The 6,138-nt window shown below is 36.8% G+C and overlaps 1 long non-coding RNA gene across 1 annotated transcript in view; it reads left to right on the top strand.

Annotated features, from left to right (window-relative positions):
- The first annotated feature begins 1,958 nt into the window (after positions 1 to 1,958).
- The window catches only part of LOC111087564, a 25,106-nt gene continuing 20,926 nt past the window's right edge, over positions 1,959 to 6,138 (top strand). Inside the window, exon 1 of the long non-coding RNA XR_002612240.1 lies at positions 1,959 to 2,233. This is a non-coding gene — a long non-coding RNA (uncharacterized LOC111087564). The remainder of the gene's footprint in view (positions 2,234 to 6,138) is intronic.

Here is a 6,138-nt window from a genome sequence, read left to right on the forward strand (position 1 = left end):
GTGTAGATAGTGAGTAATTGAACGGCAGTCAGAAGTATTGTTGACGTTCGTTGTTATAGCGTTTGTTTTAGCGCGATTGTTGAAGTTGAGTGTATCGGTAAAGTTGTACTCGGAAAGAATAAACCAGTTTTATTAAGTAAGGACTTGTGTCGGTAAAGTTTCGTCGGAACGAATTTACGGAAAATCAATTAACAAACGGAGACGTAACAATATTTTACTCCCACTGTTCCCTTTCCCCATGAAATAAAAACAGCAGGCAAACGAACGAATCTAAAAAAAAAAACGGATACTTCTCTATTTTACGCTCCGACTGAGGACTACAATTTTCCTAAAATGATATGATCATTAATAGACATATGATGAACAGTACATAAAATTACAGTATATTTCAGATCATGTCATGCTGACGCCAGAAGTATTTTAAAATTCAGAGCAGTTCCATGTTACTTTACATCACCCTATTAATTAGATTGTAAAAATGTGAGCATTTCATAAATAACTCGTAAATGAACTAATTTTGAAATCATTTTCAGCACAGGATCACATACTGCTAATTAAGAAAACAGCCGAGCGCGACCAAGTTGTGTTCCATTAGGTTCCCTAATAAGACGTGTCCTAAGAAACGTGTCTATTGTCGTTCCGGTGTGTTATTTCAACGTTCATTGGAGCCTAAAACACAAGAAATTGAACGGTCGTCAAGTCACGTGGGCTACAATCTTGGCGTGTAATTAACAACTTAATCTATTACCTGTAGGCCGTTTTTTCAACATGAATTTCAAGGCATCACCGCGTGGCGAATCAATGAACTTTATATCATACAACATGACTACATTTCTTTAAGTTTACACCCCAAGCCCTGTATTCCAGTAAGTAAATATAGCCCAAACTAGTTTTTTTTGTTTTTGTTTGATTGGCTGGGTTTCAGTAGCGAACTCGGTACGTTAACCTCTGTATAACTCACCGTTGACATTATGACGAATTATCGATGAAACAAGTAGCTTATATAATTACGTGTTACTAAGAGCATAACTGCCATCGAATGTATTTCATTTTAAATTATTACACATTAGTTCGCGTTCGTGCAAGTATAATAACACAAGTTCATGTGACTTAATCACTATACCAATTTCATTTAACTTCTCAACACAGATGTCATACGAAATTAAATGTCAGGGTATTGGAAGCTTAAATATTCCAGTAACTACGAAAACAAATAGTTTCCTCAAATCCTATAAACATTAACATATATATTCACTTCACGAGTTTTGTTTGCAAATAATTATCTAATTGAACCCTGAAAGTATATAATTTTGTAAAGTAACGAAGACAGCTTATTTTTAGACCTTTTGATGTGTCTAATGAAATAAAAGTAACAGCAAACAACTACAAAATCGTTTTACAAAAGTCACAGCATAGTTTAATAAATGCTGGATTTAAAAAAAGTAAGCTCTTAAAAAACAACTGTTAGAAACTGAATAAACGTATGGCATACGCTTTTCAAAAGCTGGTTTGTATAAACAAATTATTTTTCTAAAAAAAATATTCTAAAAAGCTAACTCGCTGTTATAATGTGGATGGTTTAGATTGAAAATATGACAAGTTTTAATAAAAAATTCATTCAGACTGTGAAGTAAATCTCATTATAATTAACGTACTTTTCTTATTTAACCAATGGGGGCAGTTTATCCATAATAATAATAATTTCTTATTCAAACGCTAGAGAAGTTTAGTGCCAGCCAAAGGTAGGTACTTGGCAGTTATTTAGATTTAAAAAATAATTGTTTCCGAAGGAAACAATTATCAATCTAGGGTGTTCGAAGATTAAACAATCCTCCTTCACCCTGCTCGTGGTAAAAGGTTATATGACATTTAGAGGTCAGCGGAGTACTGAGCCGAGTGGGCTAACGGTAATTAAGTAAACAAGAGGAGAGAACAAAAATTAAAAATAACGGTAACGTCGATATAACATGCCGAAATGTTGAGACGAGGTGAATGTCAGAGAAACATTGGTGAGGTCATATTAGTGGATTGGCCGATGATCATAAATAATAAAGGGGCGAACGAGAATATTGTCGGAAGTTATGGCGTGTTAGTCGGCGTTCCTCTAGAAATGTATGTCGTCCCGTCTGTGCGGCTGGGTTCGACACCACCAGGGACGGTGGTATTAACGTGCCTTAGTTGGAGAGGTCACGGTGGCAAAATACAGTGAGCTGGTTCTGTATGAAGCTTTGCAGTGCCAGCCAAAGGACAGGCTCTCCCCCTTTCAATTGAGGAGTCCTATGGCACTATGTTTCTCAGTGAGCAATTGAAGTAGAATTTCCGAACCATCACCATCAACAGGGAGACAAGTAACCGATATAAACTACTTTATTATTATTGTGTGTCTTGTTTTAGAATATAAATTATATATATATACACATATTTATTTATTTGAACACCAGATATAGAATGAAAATGATTTTAACTATATTACCTCTATTGCTGTTATAATCTTGGTTTAATACAAGTTCTTCTCTCTCCAGTAATCTTTTCTAAGCTCTTCTGGTAATAATGCCCAATTCAATTTGATTTAAGTAGCACCTTCACGTTCTCTCCAATTAATTACTTTCCCCTTATTTTCTCTCGTGCTTCTTAATCAGCCAGTGTGACCTCTGTCTCATGTTTTTCGCTATTTAATTGACGACATTATTTGAAGATTTTACCAGGTTACCCAAGGGTCGCACCTTACCAACTAGGTGATACACTTTCTTGCCGAATTATGTATAGCTGTGGCCTGAAATGTAGTTCATTAGCAGATGAGTCATCGAGTCTCTCAAAGGTTTTTACCAATGTTCTTTGGACAAAACCCATCTTCAGTCCTGTAATGAGGTTTAGGAAGACTGTCAGGAGTATGATCCTGTCACGATCTTCACTGCTACCGATGGCCCAGAAAAGTGCGTTATCGGATGTCTCACATTCTGCTAATGGATCGCTGACCGTTCAAACACTATCTCTCTACACGGCCCCTGCCCTGACTGAATTATCCGTGTCATTATATGCCCGTATATCCTACCCACGACTTCAGCTGTGTTGGTCAGTCCTGCCATTTCCCTCTACATTCTTATGCCAATCTTCAATGGGTTTAACTTAAAGCTACCTACCTGGACCCATTCAATACTCGTGATGTTTTCTAGTGGACATATCTCCTCTACATCTTTCTTGGCCTCACCAAACTATGTCATGACTTATCTTACTCTCTGTATTACTGCTTCGCCTGCTCTCTATCTTTAGATGCCCCCAGTGGCACAGCGGCATGTCTGCGGACTTATAACGCTAGAAACCGGATTTCGATACCCGTGGTGGGCGGAGCACAGATAGCCCATTAAGTAGTTTTGTGCTTAATTCCAAACAAACAATCTTCAGGTAATTATAAGAGAACTTTGATTTTGGTTAAAATAAAAATTATCTGGGGTGTAAAGATAGTTCTTCTCTAACTTTGTTATCAAAATGTGTAAATCTCTCTAGTATGCACTATAAATTTTGAGGGCTCGGCATGGCCAGGTGGTTAGGGCATTCGACTCGCAATCTGAGGGTCGCGGGTTCGAATTCCCTTCACACCAAACATGCTCGCCCTTTCAGCCGTGGGGGCGTTATAATGTGACGGTCAATCCCACTATTCGTTGGTAAAAGAGTAGCCCAAGAGTTGGCGGTGGGTGGTGATGACTAGCTGCCTTCCCTCTAGTCTTACACTGCTAAATTAGGGACGGCTAGCGCAGATAGCCCTCGTGTAGCTTTGCGCGAAAGGAGACGATCCAGTGCTCCATATTTAAAATGGATATTTCCTGATAACTGTACCAAAAGAAAAGAAATTCAGATAACTGATTCTTACTTGACATGTTGAAGAATTTAACGTCCCTTGCTAAGCCCAACAAGAAAAGTATCCCCCCCCCAAAAAAAAACTCTCACATTTTTGCTCCAAATGAAGCATAGTTCTTGTTTGTTCGTTTGTTTTGAATATAAGAAACACCATACGAAACTACATCCGGTGTCCGAACTAAGACGTCAGTCCTACTCCAGGATACTCACCTCCAACAGAATTTAGAGGTGTATGAAACACCATACGAAACTACATTAACACCTCTAAATTCTGTTGGAGGTGAGTATCCTGGAGTAGGACTGACGTCTTAGTTCGGACACCGGATGTAGTTTCGTATGGTGTTTCTTACACCTCTAAATTCTGTTGGAGGTGAGTATCCTGGAGTAGGGCTGACGTCCTAGTTCGGACACCGGGTGAGCATGTTTCGGTGTGACCGGGATTCGAACCCACGACCCTCAGATTGCGAGTCGAGTGCCCTAACCACCTGGACATTCCTCTAATGTATACAGAGCTGCAGTTGATCAGTGGTAATTGAAAAAGGTCTAGCTGCAAAATATGCAGCAATAGTAAATTTCGTTAATTCAATTTGACAACGTTTATATGCTTGCGTAAACCATGTATAGAGAAAACTTCTTACCCTCGCATGGCCAGGACCTATGTAATAACCTACAGTGATGACGTAGACATATTATATTTTATGATTTACTTAATTTTGGTTGAAGAAGAACCTGAAGTATATCCTTCAGCGTTATCAAGAATTTGAAATGGTTCTGTTAAAAATCCCCGTTATTAGGCAATGTACTTAAAAATCTAGTCACTTACTGATAGGTGTCCATGGTCGTATCAGTAAAAATCACATCATTAAATTCCCGCAAAAACTGTTTACTAGCTAACACTCTCTCTCTCATTCTATTCTGTCAGGATTGAGGGAACTTTTTAATCTATTAACACAGCATTCCCCTGCTGATCGTAGTAAGTCTTATTTTTGTGATCAAATTGTTACAGACACTAAGAGTACACAAACTAACGAATTCAATACGCTAGACTATCCTAATTCTACAAGTAAATGCGGTGAATTTCTGCATCATAGGTAAACTGAAAGCTCTTTATCATTAGAAAATGTCTTTTAAGACAATTTCGTGTATCTCGTTTCACAGCCTTTGAGTGCAGTCAAACACTTGTTTCATGCGACACGCGTTTCGTATTACAGGTGACACCAGCATAAAAAAAGCGTTATAAAACTGCTTTTCTTAGATATTCAAATATGTAAATGATTTATCTTTAATATTTATGCATTATAAAGGATGTTTAAAGTTTCAAAATTTATTATTTTCTGGAAGAAAATATATCGAGTTGATAAATTCCAGTATCAGAGTTTATTAAATAGACATTGTATTAAACACAAAGAAACGCTTGAGTCAAAATAATCTCTCATACACAGCCACTGTCCTCACGTCGTTCAGTCTTGTGTTACGTTCAACGACCTGTTTACATAAATATTATTTTCAGCTCTTTTCTTTTCAAACACTGGACAACTAACTATTAATGCCAATGCACTGAAAACAGTAAAATTAGTGTGATCTGTTTTCAACTTACATATTTGTTTTTAATAATAAATCCTAGTCTTACAAGATATAAGCTTAAAATATCTCTGAGTAACATGGAACCAACATTTGTATCACTCCTCAAGATACAAAGTATGCTAAAACAAGAATATCTACTGCGTAACAGTTATCGAGACGAACACGTTAGATATTTAGGCTAATTTGCAAGAGATAAACCAGTTCCTGGAGTATCTTGTTGATCTGATAGTTGTTAAAACTGATGAAACAAGAACAACAACTTAAAAAAACAAAAAAAAAACGAAGACTGGTTTTCTACTTCAGTGGTCAGTACGATTCTCCCACTTTTAAAACGATCTGCTACGACAGCTAATGGAATTTTGTGCAAAAAATCTAACTTTGCAAATGTGTGGTATTTTGTATGTTTTTACTTGCAACAGTTTTAAACAAGATGCTTAAGTTTGACTTATATCTCCAAATATGCTGAACAAAATTAATTAGGGGTTAAAAATTAATTTGATTTTTTTCAAGCATCGAAATTATAAACTGCATAATAACAATAAAAGTGGAACCTATCACCCTTTTAAAAAAACAGTCATAGCCTACCAAGCTGTAAACATGGAACTGATCAGTAACAATAAAAGTGGAACCTATCACCCTTTTAAAAAAACAGTCATAGCCTACCAAGCTGTAAACATGGAACTGATCAGTAACAATAAA

The sequence above is a fragment of the Limulus polyphemus genome, unplaced genomic scaffold (genome assembly GCF_000517525.1).
Source record: "Limulus polyphemus unplaced genomic scaffold, Limulus_polyphemus-2.1.2 Scaffold2302, whole genome shotgun sequence".
Classification (NCBI taxonomy): Eukaryota; Metazoa; Arthropoda; class Merostomata; order Xiphosura; family Limulidae; genus Limulus; species Limulus polyphemus.